This window comes from Polypterus senegalus, chromosome 14, assembly GCF_016835505.1.
Source record: "Polypterus senegalus isolate Bchr_013 chromosome 14, ASM1683550v1, whole genome shotgun sequence".
Taxonomy (NCBI): Eukaryota; Metazoa; Chordata; class Cladistia; order Polypteriformes; family Polypteridae; genus Polypterus; species Polypterus senegalus.
This window is the reverse complement of record NC_053167.1, coordinates 117,381,531-117,397,537: the sequence shown is the minus strand read 5'-3', so window position 1 is coordinate 117,397,537 and position 16,007 is coordinate 117,381,531.

Genomic DNA, 16,007 nt, shown 5'->3' with positions numbered 1-16,007 from the left:
CACTTGCCAGAAGGCACATGGGAGACTCTGGAGTCAACTGGAAAAAGGTTCTGTGGTATGACATTGGCTACTACTAAATGCCCTGTTTGGCATAAGCCAATAACTGCACGTTATCAAAAACATACCATTCCCACCAGGAAGCGTGGTGGTAGTAACACCAAGTTGTGAGGATGCTTCACAGCAGCAAGCCCTTGAAGGCTTGTGAGGGTAAAATAAAAGCAACAAAATAAAGCGACATCCTGGAGGAAAACCTGAGACAGTCCACAAAAAACCTTCACTTTGGGAGAGGATTTGTTTTCAAGAAATACAACAACACCAAGTATAAGGCTACAAAGCTACAGGGGAATGGCTTAAAAAACAGCGTTAATGTCCTGGGGTGGCAAAATCTGAGTCAGAATCTCAGTCCAATTGGAAATGTTAGACTGGATTTGAAGAAGGCTGTTCACTCACAGTCTCCATGCCACCATGAACAGTTTTGAAAAGAAGAAGAATGAGGAAAATTGGCAGAGTCCAGATGAGTAAAGCTGACAGAGGTAGACCTGTTCATAGGGACTTAAGACTATCACTGACTTGAAGGGGGTGAATACCTATTTGATCAATTTTTTTTTGCTTTATATTTGTAATTAATTTAGGCCACTTTGCAGACTTCTGTTTTAACTTCCACATTAAATTGTTTTTTTTTCTGTTGATCATTGTCAAAAAAAAAAACTAAATTAAATCCACTGTGATTCACCGTTGTATAATCATAACATATGAAAACTCCCAAGGTAGTGAACACTTTTTACAGGCACTGTATATATAATAAAGGGTTATAGGTCGGGACAGTCATTGTAGAAAACTGCAGCAGGGAGTATTACAGGGAGTGTTACATGGTGGGACAGTACCCCACAATACAATTATAACAGTAAGGGAGAATGGCATAGAAATTGCATTATTTATACAGTATCAGTGCTAAGAAGTAGAATACAACATATTCTCAGTGAGAAAATTCTTAGGACCACTATACTTACCCTGGGTAGGGTCTCTTATTGCTTTCAAAGCAGTGTTAATTTTTCATGCTGTGGATTCCATACGATGGTAGAAATATTTCCTTGAGATTCTGGGCCATGTTGGTATGATTGCACCATTCAAATTCTGCAGAGATTTCAACTGCACATTTCTGCTGAGAATCTCCTGTTCTACCACACCCCAAAGATGATCCATTGGATTCAGATATGGTGGCTGGGAAAACCACTGAAGAAAACTGAATTCATTGTCATGTTCATTAAACCAGTTTGAGATGACTTTTGCTTTGTGACATGGTGCATTGTCATGCTGGAAGTAGCCATTAGACGATGGGTAAATTGTGGTCATGAAGGGATGCACATGGTCAGCCACAATACTCAGATAGACCGTGAGTGATGACTCATTGATATTAACAGACCCAATGTGTGTCCGGAAAACATCCTCCATATCATTACACCACCAACATCAGCCTGGACTGTTGACACAATCAGTTTTGGTGCATGGAATTATGATGTTGGCACCAAAATCTGACCCTACATCTGTGTGCCTCAGCAGAAATCAAAATTCATCAGACCAGACTCCAATTTTCCACTGTTCAGCTACCCAGTTTTGGTGAGCATTTGCTCACTGAAGCCTCAGCTTTTTGTTTTTGGCTGACAGGAGTGGAACCTGATGTGGTCTTCTGCTGTCATCTGCCTCAAGATTCGACATTTTATGCATACAGAGATGCTTTTCTGCTCACCACAGTTGTACAGAGTGGTTATCTAAGTTACCATAGCCTTTCTATCAAGTCACTCCAACTTGGCCATTCTCCTTGAACCTTTCTCGTCAACAAGGTGTTTCTGTCTGAAGAACTGCCACTCACTGGATGTTTATTGTTTTTCACACAATTCTGAGTAAACTCGAGAGACTGTTGTGTGTGATAATTCCAGGAGATCAGCAGTTGTAGAAATACTTCACCTAGCCCATCAGGGAGCATCAGTCAACCAAATGGTCCAAAACACATCCTGGTGTGTGGTGTGAGCATTAACTAAAACTCCTGCCCTGCTTCCACAGGATGTTATGTATTGTGTTGCTGCCACATGATAGGCTGGTTAGATAATTGCATGGATATGGCATTGCTAATAATTTCCTCACTGAGTGTATGTTTACAGGCAGTACTTACTCCAGAAGCACAGGAAAAGGACCAGGGAAAAGGCGATTTTTAGTTAATGGGTATAAACTCTGTCGTGATGGTAGCAAGAAAGTCCAGTGCACCATAGTTTGTGCAAATGTTTAATATTGAGATAGGCCTCAAGTTTGCTGGGGTACCTGGATCTGCTAGACGTGTAGGCAATAAATATGTCTGCAGAACTTTCAGTATACAGTCTTACTCTGGAAGTAGATAGGCCATTTAACCTGAAGGCAATCTCTGGGTAGAACATTAAAAATCTCTTCTAGCCAAATGGTCATTGAATCTGGAGTCAGGAAGCTTTTAATTCAAAGGTGTGAAGTATGTGAGAGGGAAGAGAGGAGAGCATGTGCTTGGATGAGAAGATGACCATCCACACCTCTAATTAGTTAGAAACAAACAGCTAGAGGATGCATTCATTTTATAGCTTTCTACTTATTTTTTATAATTTTGTGTGTTCATCTCTATTATTTATTAAAGAACACTCTTTTCAATATACAGTACTTTAACATCCTTGGCATTCATTCTGATCAGGGATGGCAAACGTACAGCCCTAGGTTTTACTATATATATACTTACTACATAATAAAACACAAGTCAGTGTATCAAGTCCCTCAAAGCAATCTAATTGGTTGGTTTGGGTTTGATGTAATTGGTCATTTTGGCTTTGGTGACACGCCAAAAGAGGAGGTGCGAGTGTGAAATGCACAAGGAAGAGTAAAAGTGCACGCCGAGAAAGCCGCTTTCAAGGACAGAAAGTATAAAACTGAACAGCAGGAGTGAAAGGCACCTCAAAACTTACGACAAAGTCTGAGAAATAGGCTTTACAGGAAAAGAAGAGCCTGTGAAGAGAGGTTCTGACACACATGAATACAAAGGAAATGTACTGAAGGTACACAAGCCAAAAAAAACGAAATATTTTTAAATTGTTCTACTATCTTTGACACATATCATGGCTAGTACAATATTGTCAGGCGTACGCGTTTCCTTCCAGGCTTGTATGAGGTAAGCACTACCACTCCGGGACACCAGGGGGCGCAATCACTGACTCTGTTATTGCCCACAGCTCAGACAACATGCCCACTAAGGACAACTGACCCTACCCTATCTGGTCCAGGAGCTATAAAAGTGAGGTGCTCCTGAAAAGTGGCGTCTCATTCAGGAGACAAGTTACTCACATTACGGAGCTTGTAGCCTGTGACTGGACCGCTCTCCAGAGCATATCGATTTGAAGCCAATGGCTAAGGATTATTTTTGTTAACAGGCACCTATTATTTTAATGTCTTTTACTTTGTAAAAAAACTGTGCAGCTCAGCTGACACCCTAACATTTGTTTTGAGTCCTATCCTTCCTTCAGATGTCAATAACATACTGTATGTGTTTAATACTATTAGAACAATTGCAGATTCCGACGTCTAAATTTCAGATCTGATCACTTCATCTGTGGTATCTTTTCCAGGGATGGTTCTCACCTTGTGCACTGTCTATTCATGACCCCAAACTGTTTAAGCAGATGCAATATGAATTAATGGATAATGATAATAGAAAAGCTATTTCCACCAGGTCACAATGGTGACAGCTCTCAGGTGCAGAAAATGTGGAACAGTTGTCAAGTAGTGGCAGCAGTCAGCCGTAAAGTGCAGCAACTGCAGGTGAATGATGGGAAGTGTCCAGTGTTAGAAGGCCATAAGAGCTTAACACAAAAGATGATATATTCCATTCTGTTTGCTTTGGATGCCAAAGTAGGGAATTTTCTGTGAAGTGTTAAAAAAATACATGACAGAGTCAAAAAGAATATCAGGCTTAAGCAAAGTTTCTTTTTTATCTTTGCTCACTTATATTATTACTTTGATCCCTGCGTACCAAAGCCCTGATTTCCCCTTGCGGATATAGCTAAAAGCAAGCTTCATCAGGGAAGAGATTTAAAACAGAGAAAAAAAGCAACTGCTCCGGTATGAATTATTTATAGAAAGTGGCCCTTTGCCAGCTATCAATAACATTGAAAAGGGAATGTGTGAGTGTACAGTAAATGAGTGCAAAATGTGGAGGGGGTTCTATTAGCATCTTCACTCCTTCACATATAACATGCTGGAAAACATTAGCAACTACATTCCCCTAAACATTTGGAGCCACTAATATGACATGCTTTATATAAAGGGATGCAAAAATATTAAAGTGCCCTCCTCTTGCTTTCTGTTCAGGGCTGAGAACATTAAACTTTACCTGCAATTGACATTTCATTTTTTTTCATTGTGGTTACAGTTCCTTCATTCCTTTTAATTCCTTTATAGTATCGTTTAAGATGTTGCAATCTGCAAAATGTTGTTGCATAAAATAAAGTGTGAAATATAAAACTGAAATATAAAATCTGGAAGAGTCTTTAGAATATTTCTTAATGCATGGGTGAAGGGGAGCATCTTCATATTTGTTTTAAGTCACTAGGGAAGCTCACTCAGGAGACTTTGTTGAATGGATGTTGAACCAAAGGGGGGGCTCACTCAGAACATGAACCTGATGCATTGAGGTAGGTAATCCAAATATCTACAGTTTGGAATCATGTACTGCAATTTTTGTGTGATTTCTGTTGTCATAAAAATGTATCCAGGTTGAGTTTTGTGGGTTCATATCAGATTGCAACAGTGCTGGTTGACACTGGTGTTACTAACCTTTCCCACTTTGCTTTTAGATGACAGGAAGAAAACAGGGAGGATCAGTGACATCACTTCCCTTTCAGAACTGAATGCCCATTCCCATCCACTATTTAAGAAATGAGTAAAATGGAAGTCAGCATCCAGTTAGAAATGGGCATCCAATGGAGATGGCTTCCTAAATCCCAGGAAACACTTATTTTGGATTGAAGAAGACACAATTCAGGACATATGGTTGTGGCGAACGGCTGGGACCCTTGCCTGGCCAGGATGACTTTGTGGAAGGACCAAGGGGAAAACCAATACCTTTCCTGGAACATGAGAAGGCAGTCCCCCTAGATTGCATCGGGGCACCTGGACAATTCCTGAACCAGGAAGTGCTGCCAGAAGATCGTCAGGAGGCACCTGGAGCGCTACTGGGTACAATATGAAAGAGGCCGCCTCATTCCATTCAAGGAGCCAGAGTCGGGAGATAGAGGACAAAGCTTGCGGGAGAGGAGTGGAGGCGGCAGTAAGAAGAAGAAGAAAAAGACTGAGTTATTGTAGATGATATGTGCACTGTGTGTGGTGCTGTATAGAAAAGGAGAAAAAGAAAATAAAAATGTGTGAGCTTTTGAGACTTGTGTGTTTCGCTGTCTGTCTGTGTCCGGGCTGATCTTCCATACAATATTTGTATTCATTTTTTGAGCTTACCAATTAATTAGGGATCCGCCACAAACGCCAACACTATATCTGTATGTCTTCAATCTGTTTTACAAATGTGTTATGGTGATTAAAATATGGTTAGAAATAATATTATGAAGCAGAGAAATCAAACGAGTTAAGGATTATGTATTCTGAAACTGTGAACTGTTTTATTCTTTTGCTGTTCTTTCACTTTTCTTTGAATTTGTAACATCTAGCATAGTAATACAACGGTAAATGAATTACATATTGACATGTAGGAATGTGGTGGCAGTGCCGCCTCATGGTAAGAAGACCAGGGTTCGTGTTCTGCATCCTCCTGGTGTGGAGTTGGCACATTCTCCCTGTGTCTGTGTTGGTTTCCTCCGGGTGCCCCAGTTTTCTCCTACAGTTCAAAGACATGAAAGGTTAGATGAATTGGCAACACTAAATTGGCTCTAATATATACGTGTGTGTGTGTGTGTGTGTGTGTGTGTGTGTGTCCTGGACTGCAATTGACTGGCACCCTGTCCAGGATTTGTTCCTGTCTTGCACCTTATGCTAGCTGGGATAAGCTCCAGCACCCCCTACAACCCTGATCTGGATGAAGTGGGGTAGTAAATCACATAACATGATGCATAGGAATTAACTGATGACTTAAAAAAAGAAACAGCTTTCCAAAAACAAGCCATTGTAACTCCCCAAAGTTTTAGCAATGTGATCACTGATAAGAATTCCAGTTAAGTGCTGTCAGGAAGGTGGAGAATTGATCAGATTCTGTGTGAGGCTCTATGGACATATCAGAAGCATTGCTTTAATTTATATGATTTCCAAATGTCAAGAAACTTTAATTCTCTGATGCCATCCCCCCACTAAGGAAGCCTGGACTGGAAGGGACAAGTACAATTTTATACTCTGGAAGAGAAACTGGTTTGCATAGGCAGTTTATGAACTAATTATCTTATTTGTCTGAACTTAAGCAGAATTGTTACATATAGTAACAAAACAGCTGAACTGGTTGCTGGGTCATGCCTGAGCTGTTTCATTGGTGAATGACATACCCTTACGCTGGTCCAAGAGGTGTTTTAGGGGCTACAGAGCCACAATAAATAGAAACTTGCATGCTGAAGACTCTTTTTTGACATTTTTCATCTTGAAGGGAGGCCATCTCTGTGTTTCTCCACTGCTACATCCATTGAGTGCCACCACTGACAATCCCTCAATCTATCCAGCGGCCATACTGGAGAAGAGATGACACCAGGCCAAAGACCAATCAGCAAATTATGACAGACAGAAGGCAACCTGATAATCTAAACATATTGGATGCTGAATGTGAAGAAGATTGTATGGGTATTTGTCATACTCATTGTATTCTGCTATTTTGGATATGTTATCTACAATGCACTAATGAATGTGTAACTTTTTCTGCTGCCTTTGACTCTATCTAATTGCCTGAGGTTGCAGATATAAAAGAAAAGGGAAGAGTTGAAGCACAAGAACAGTCAACCCTGACAGTGTAGTAAGAGTATGGGATTTGCAGCATTCTGCTGTCAACTAAAGAGTTTCAAAAGGAAAAAAGGGTCACCTTGAGACCCCACCACGACAAAATAACACGTTTATTTTTACCATCCCCAGAGTGTACATACTGTATGAGAGACCCATCTAAAATATAAGGGACTGCCATTTTGGCATTATTTATCAACAGGTCCCATGGTTGCCAGGAGGAGAGCATACAAGAAAATATTCATACATTTTTGACTTTGCCTCTCTTTTACTTTTATCCAGCAGAAGCTGCTTTATGTCAAGGGAAAACAGACACAAAGACGTCTTTAGCGTTTCTCTCTCCTTTGCATCTTTGCAAGCCTCATTTTTCAATTGTACTCTCCTAGAACTCTCAGCAGCAGTGATCAATGGGTCATCTGCTTCATATATTACAAAATGGCGTGTTCTAGGATTGGTCTTTGTAAGAGTGATCTATATTTTTTCCATTTTCTTAACTGATGTGCATGCTCTACAAGAGCCTTCTGGTTGATGCTCATAGAGAATACAATCATATCAATAATTGTTCAGTTTCATAAGCATTCTCCATTGCAATTAAGGAAAGGTACGTGATGTACGGTATATAAACCCTCAGATTATATCCTGTTTGTTCATCAAGCACTCAAAAACACCTGAACTGATTTGTGTTGCAGTTGGTTCAACTTAAAATGTAATCTATATGACATATAAGAGAAAGGGATAATAATGGCCAAGGGACAACCTAAGAACTAGCGCTGACTTGGGGACTACAATTCCCATCAGGCAGCAGGAGTGTGCTAATTCTGATGGGGGTGCTTTCAGCACACAATAATGCTGCTTTCTATAGACAGGGTTAGCCAAAAAGAAGTACCACATTTCAAATGTTTATTCTACAAAAATGCTTCAAGATAAAATAAATTCCATTATGACACAAGAAAGGGTATACTAAATAGATTTTTTCACTGTGTTCTAAAAATGATGTCTTCAAGGTGATGGCCTTCAGTAGCGATACACTCTTCGAGAAGATTTCTGAATGCTCACATGACTCGTTTGGCCATTTCAAGGAGAATAGTGGCGATTTCGTGGGGAATAGCATCCTTGAGGGCTTCAAGGTTTTGAAGTCGGTGTGTGTATACCTTTGACTTGAGATATCCCCATAAGGAGAAAGTGCACAGAGCGAGATCAGGCAAACGTCAAGGCCACCCGACATCGCTGCACAAGGAGATCAGCTTCCCCAGAAACATCTCCCACAAAACTTGCATGCATCTCCGTGCTGTATGAGCTGTTGCTCCATCCTGTTGAAACCAGGCACCCACCACATCCATTTCTTCTTGTTGGAGCCACTAAAAGCATTTCAAGGTAACGTCTGAAGTGACGGTGACCGATGCTCCCCCCTTCTCCAAAAAGTAAGGGCCTACAATGCCAGATTCTGCATGTTCACTGTGCAGGGGTCTCTGATGAAGTTCACGGGGTTGGTTTCAGCCCAATAGAGAAAGTTTTGCTTATTTTGCTTGGTTATTTACACAACCATTCAAATGCAAATGTGCCTTGTCGCTGCACATGATGATGGCATCTCGATGAACGGTTTGCAAAATGTTCGCACACAACTCTCTATGACTCTCCCAGTCTCTCTCAGTAAATTCCTATATTATCATCATTTTGTATGGATGGAAATTAAGGTCTTTATGCAAAACCCTCCTCAAAGACGTGTTGGAAATGCCTAAGGCAGAAGCATATTTTCGTGCTGAACATCTAGGAGACTGCAAAATTGATGCCCTTACAGCTTGGATGTTTTCAGGTGTTCATACAATTCAGAGAAGACCTGGAGATTTTCTTTTCAATGTTTTACCTGTCTGTCTAAATTTAGCCACCCACCAAAGAACTGTTTTCCGATTTGTGACATCAACATTAGGAAGAATGCTGAAGTGGGTTCAGAAGGCACGTTGCATGGTGATGATGGATTTGTTCTTTTTGAAGAACGCTTTGACAGAGAAAGCACGGTGCGCACCAGACCAAGGCATGTTGCCTACTGAAAACTACAAGGGGTTGCCTATCAAAGGACCCCACCCTAACCCACTGGGCTGCCTCTACCTCACACAATGACATTAAGAAATGTGAAACTTCATTTTGGCTCACCCTGTACATTGGGTGTTGAATGTCAGAGCAGGGAATGACATCAAACCTGTGGTCACAGCGTTCCAGTAAATCATTTGGAAAACCAATATGGATGCTTCCAGGAAACCTTTGTTGTATTTGCTCCATCACAGTTGATAACAACACATAATGTAGTATTTTGTATGTCCAAACACCATAGTAACATGACCACTGATATAAAATGAACAGTGCTGTGTGTACAACTGATTTAATGAGGTACATATAGACAGAACTTCTTATAAATAGTACAACGCTACAGTTTCCACTAAAGTTCATGCTGTACATTGCCATTTTGGAATGACATCATAATCTGAAGTCGGACAAACTCAGACTTGACGGACAAGTTTCTAAGTTGGAAATCTGAGTTTGAAAATTCCTGATCTGGATAACAGTCATCTTGCTGGATTACAGCTTTTTTTGAAACGTTTGCCATTTTGTCTCATTTTGGGTTGTGTTTAGCAATGTTGAATTTACAAAACACATCTTTTCTTTATTTATTTTTACCCAAGGCAATGCTTGGTACTTTGAACTGTTATTACATATGTTTGAAGAAATGATGCACTCTAAACTGCCATTGGCATTCATTTCAAATGTCATTAGAAAAAATTCAATCCATGCCCTTGATGTTTGCACGAGTGAGCCTTTCAAAGGGACAGCTGACCTGTCCATAGCTGATTAGTCCCTTGCGCCTGATGTTGCCAAGATCACTTCATTTTATTGTTGTGATATAACCAGTCAAATCAACTCTTTTTAAAGGCTTTGTTATTTGAAATCAATGCCTTCGTGCATTTAAAGAATATAGGCTAGTGCTTTAGAAAATTAGATTAGACAGTAGCAGATCAAAATAAGGTGGTGTATAAAAGAACACAGAAAATGATTTGTTGTGAATAGACCAATTTGCTCAATCAGACATTACATTTAATGCACTTTCTTTCCCATTGATGCAAATGCACTAAGAAATTGATATTTCAAATAGAAATCTTTGACTCAACAGCTCTGTCCTTGTATTTACACAAGCCTTCAAATACACAATGCCTCTGCTTAGAAATCTGCTCAGGGTGACTCCTCTGCTCTGATGCTCATCCTCCCTCAATCAGCACCAGTAGGATGTCAACTCGGGGATTTTGGATAACAGAACGGCCAGTTGCCCAGTGGAGCTAAAGGAGAGCTCTATTGGGTACAGAAGCAGGAAAGGGTGTTCTACAATCTCGAGGCTTGTGTCCACAGCCTGCTGCAGCTGAAGGTGGGGACCTTAAATATAGCTGGACGTTTGTGTAGAACTGCAGAAACTGCAGACCAAAAGAAATGGATGACATCTTCACTTTGGTGTCTTCTCTGATTTTCACTTATCAATGCAAATTCTCTTTTTAACTTTATAGAACAGTTTATATGTCTTATCATCAAATTGTTAGTATTATTCTGATATTCATGGTAAAATCTGGTTTGATCACAAACACATTAACTGTGAACACTAGTTCCACTTTAATATTTTTATTTTGCCTTTCTGGTCTTAATAAACTACACCACCACTTTCACCACTCTGTGACAACTAATAAATAGAAAAAAGTTGTTAGGTACGACCTTTTAGCATTACTTGCAATATACTTCTCAAAGTATTTTTTCCTGCATCTAGTTTCTTTTTCAACTTCTCCTGTGTTTATAAGACTTCGACTGACCCTTACCCAGACATAGTCATAACCATATTTGAAATGGCAGTATATATTTTACAAAAGAAAGTATATGGGAGGGCTGAAAACACTGGCATTTTTGAGATTTTTGTAGTTGTAAATTATGCTTCTAATATTTCTTTTTGGAAACCCCTGTTTACTTTATTTGTTATTTATTATTTTCGAATTTCGCAATCACAACAATTTTGGATGCCTATCATCCCATCATCCTTTGGCATGGTCAAGGGCGTGTCCTCAGAAGTTGTGACATTTTGATCATGACATGACGAGTTAAAAAGTTGGCCATGTGTTCAATTCCTTATCTAACTTCCCGATGACAAAACCCTTTTTCAATGCACTTTTGTACATCCTTCCTTTATTTATGCAGTAGTATTTGAGCCACGGGGTGAATGGGTTAAAAATTCGGACGCAGAACTGGCAATCAGCACTCAGCTGCACATCTTTCGAGGCTGAGAATAATAAACTGCTCACAACTGGCACCTCCATATTCTGGAATGTTAAGAATTGTAAAATATGTGAACCCAGCAGTTAAATTTAAATTCCTCCCGGGGTGAAGAAATCTAACATAGAGGCTAAATTAGACTTTCTGCCCGATGATGAACTATGTACTTATTGCTGCATGTAGGCACTAACGATATCATTTTGCAGCAATCTGAGGTATTAATGCATCAAAGCTAAAACAAAAAGTTAAAATTTAATTGTGTCTGACCCCCTACCAAGTTATATAGACGGGATTTGATTTATACCAGATTGCATTCCCTTCATTGCTGGTTAAATACCTGGGGCCTCATGTATAAATGGTGCATATGCACAAAAATGTTCCATACTCCAGTTTCCATGCTCACATCGTGATGTATAAAAACTAAACTTGCCGTAAAGCAAATGCACATTTTCCTGCTAGCTCAGTCCCTGGCATACGCAAGTTCTCCACTCGGTTTTGCAAACTGGCGGCACCCAGCGTCAAAGCAGTGCTTTTGTTCCAGTGCAGTTACCCTTTCTTTTTTAGATCCACATTCCTGACGCAAATTTATCAAATACACTGAAATTAGCCACATGTTGTTTATTAGTTTAAGGCATCTGATTGTAATTAACCTGAAACAATATAATGGTCCACGGAATGGCCAATCTATTCCAAATACCATAGTTGCTTTAGCGTTGCTACTCTCAATGCACCACTCAGAGTATTTATCCCACTGTATCTGAGTGTGAAATCACAGCCCTACAGCAGCTGATCAGAAGGAGAATTATTGGTATACGGCATCAAGCACAACCTGCCTCAACCATGTGCTGTTTGATCTGTTCTCATACGACAAATGCTTCAAAGCCTTTCCTGTACTGACCACGCAGTTTAGAAACAGTTTCATCCTAAGAGCTCTAAACACAATCAATCAGTCCATCAAGTGCTCCTTGTAGAACTGTTTGTACTTATAAGTACAATTACCTCACTGTAAACTTGCGATACAGATATAGTATTGGACAACCTGTGCCACTTTATAAAGCACATATTTACATATGATGACGATATCAATTTTAAGATTAAATGCAGCAAAATATGTTTTTTTTTACATTATACAGATAACATTTTAATATCATTTAAATAATCTATATTGTTAATAATTAAAGGGCGGCACGGTGGTGTAGTGGTAGCACTGCTGCCTCGCAGTTAGGAGACCCAGGTTCACTTCCCGGGCCCCCCTGCGTGGAGTTTGCATGTTCTCCCCGTGTCTGCGTGGGTTTCCTCCCACAGTCCAAAGACATGCAGGTTAGCTGGACTGGCGATTCTAAATTGTCCCTAGTGTGTGTCCTGCGGTGGGTTGGCACCCTGCCAGGGATTGGTTCCTGCCTTGCACCCTGTGTTGGCTGGGATTGGCTCCTGCAGACCCCTGTGACCCTGTGTTCGGATTCAACGGGTTGGAAAATGGATGGATGGGTTAATAATCAAACATGTGAGGACACGGTGTCGCAGTGCTAGCGAAGAGCTGGCACTCTGTTCAGGCATTGTTTCCAACCTTGCGTTGTATTCTTGCTGGGGCTGGCGCAACACTGGATGGATAGATGGATAGAATAATGAAACATGTTCTATGAAGATATTTCAATGTTCCTTAAAAGCTTTGAAGAATCTGCGTTCTAAGCTTACAGATGGCTTGACATCTACAGAGCTGATTGTGTGGTGATTGGTTACTTGGAAAAAGAAAAGGAAGGACAGGAATTGGGGGTTATTACTTTGAAAGAGACAGTACTGCTGTAGTAAAATATTTCATCAACGGTCGTGCACGGCGCAGCAAACATCTTGTGTGCGGCAGGAACAATCTCTGGACGGGGCACAAGGTTATCACTATCACTGAGCCACTGTGTTTCCTTGTTCAATAACATGCTTTAATTCCTATCATCATGAAAATGATATCAAGTATACATCTCAGTATTTAATTTATTCAGAGCGCTGTAATATCACGAATGAAATGGATTCTGTGTCCTGTTGGAGGAAGAAAAAGCTGGTTTAAGAAGTACGTAGTGATTCACACACATAGAAGAACACATACAATACAAATCATTTAACGTGCTACTTTAGTTACGATGGTATTTGAGAAACTAGTAATTTACACAATTTTAAGATGAAGTTTATGATGTTCTACTTTAATGACAAAATAAACTATGTGATTAAAGTGGAAATTTCGAGATTAAAGTTGATATTTTGAGCTTTTTTTCCCAATGTGTGCCTATTTTTTGTCTTTTCTCTGTACCCTAATAAGCTTCCATATGACTCTCAGATGGTGGGCTACGACTCGCCTTTTCACAGCAACTTTGATATCTGTCACCTTCTTTTTTATTTTGGGCACTGTGGAACTTTGTGAACTTGAACTTTCAAGTTTCTCTGACACTCTATGTCACTCGATCAACTTCCTTTTGTTGTTTATACCACTGTTTAAACCAACAAATAGTATGTTTTTCTTTGCCAAAACTTGGTATTCGCTGAAACTCTTCTATTTTACCCCTTGATTTTGCCATTGTCTTTTCACAGAATGCTGAGCTTAAGGGCTATTTATATTGATTTGCATATTCAAAGAGGCATAATTCTGGGAGGAGACGGGTCGGGACAGAAGGCACGTGCACGTGCGTTAGTTTTCACGCTGATCGGAATTTATGGAGTGGAAGAACGTGGAAGTTGACGTACGCATAGATTCATGCATTTGAATTTTTTTCTGCATATGCAAATTTCTGCTTTAAGCCGTGTTTTAGTGTGAATTCTACACACGCCATTATGCATGATGCCCCTGGTGTTCAAATAAAGCATAGCACAATACAGTACAGTTTATTTTTGTATAGCCCAAAATCACACAAGAAGTGCCGCAATGGGCTTTAACAGGTCTTTGTAAATAATTGGGATGATTTTTGGGAAAGACCAAAAATTTTCAAGAGTGATGGTCTTCATTCTAACTGAAAGGGATCTTCTATTATACCCTAAAATACGATAGTAAAATTGATCATAGCATCATTAAGGTTGCAGTCTTCTGATTTTAAATCAAAGGCTGTTTGTCTCAGCTGTTAGTAGCCTGTGCCTGCTACTCAGAATTCCTGTTGTGGGGCATCTTATAAATTAAGTTTTGAAGCACAATTTAAATCACTTGATAACTGAAGAATAAAGAGCATACTTAGATGAGTTTCAAACCTCTTCTAAAAATGTACGCAGATTTACATCCTTTGAGGCACTCATGACACGAGTAAAAAAAAAAATCACATTTCTTGTGCGCACAAAAACGTTTTGTATGCACACAAGATAATTTTGTATGTAAACTTTCTCTGTTGCACCTAATTTATTATTTTTTTTGCTAATGTACAGTTAAATATTCAAACAAGATTCCAGAACAAATGTAGTACTAGTCTATAGACCATCAGGGCCATATTCATATCCAATCATGGACACTGATGCTTTTAGCAAATATTTTACTTATTTGTTAAACTCATTATGGTTTTGTTAGATTGACAGTGGCCTGATATAACCACAAATTAGATCTAATTATTACTTACTGCAGTGTTTCTCAACCTTTAAGTATTTGCGACCCGAGTTTTCATAACAGTTTTAATCGCACCCTGCTAACATTTTTTTGAAATGTAGATGCATATTTTATTATATCTACTTAACTTTTATTGACACCCGCTCCACAGGTTGAAAACCACTGACTTACTGATCAACACATTTACAGTACAAAAGACACTGATGAGGAGGTGCGAAGGGATTTAAGGTGGGCCGTGATTATGAGTCAACTGCTTTACTACCAAGATCTCCTCCTGTTAAAGGAAAAGTCATCTCAAATAAAGGAGCATATGTAAATATTCTGTCAAGAGACTGGACTGCCCAGTAGAGCAGACTCTACTATAAAAATTGGGAGTGGTCTCCTTAGCCTTTCCCGCATGCTCAGATACGGGGATGAATATTTGGGGAGTAAACCGCAAGGCGCTATATAAATAAAATGTATTATTATTATTATGTACTGTACATTAAAGAACTATCAACAACAAAGCAAATCAAATTAATAATATATAGAACAATTATTATAAAAGTAAAGTTGAATAAATCTGACTGCAGCTGTATGAATAAAAGGTAAAGTACCACTTCTGGTTTAGTGAAATAGCCCAAAAGTTGATAGAAATCAATGTTTTGTACCTAATACTTGTATGAAAAATTTGGTTGATCTAAGTGAAAGCGTACTCAAGTTATGAGTTTACATACACGCAGACATAACTCCAAAAGTGGTATTTTCGGACTTGGAGGTTTAAAACACTGAGATTCATCAGAATCTTGAAATAGATTTTTTGGAGGATTCCAATACTTTCCCTATACTTCATATACGAGAAAGTCAGGGAGGTCTAAAACATTGGGATTTTTGCAAAATTCATCTAAATCTCGACATCGAGTCTTTGGTCGATTATAATACTTTCCTTATACTTCATATACGAGAAAGTAAAAAAAGTCCAGGAAAGGGTAGATGCCCAATTGGCCAAGCTCTCCATTCCTGTGTCTGACTTTGTCTTTGACTTTCTTTTTTACAATTTTCATCTTTTCCATTGTCAATTGGCCATAGTTCAAGAATTAATTAATGGACAGATATTGTTTTCTGTGTGCTTTAAAACTTCTCTATCTTTATATGTACTAATTCTGTA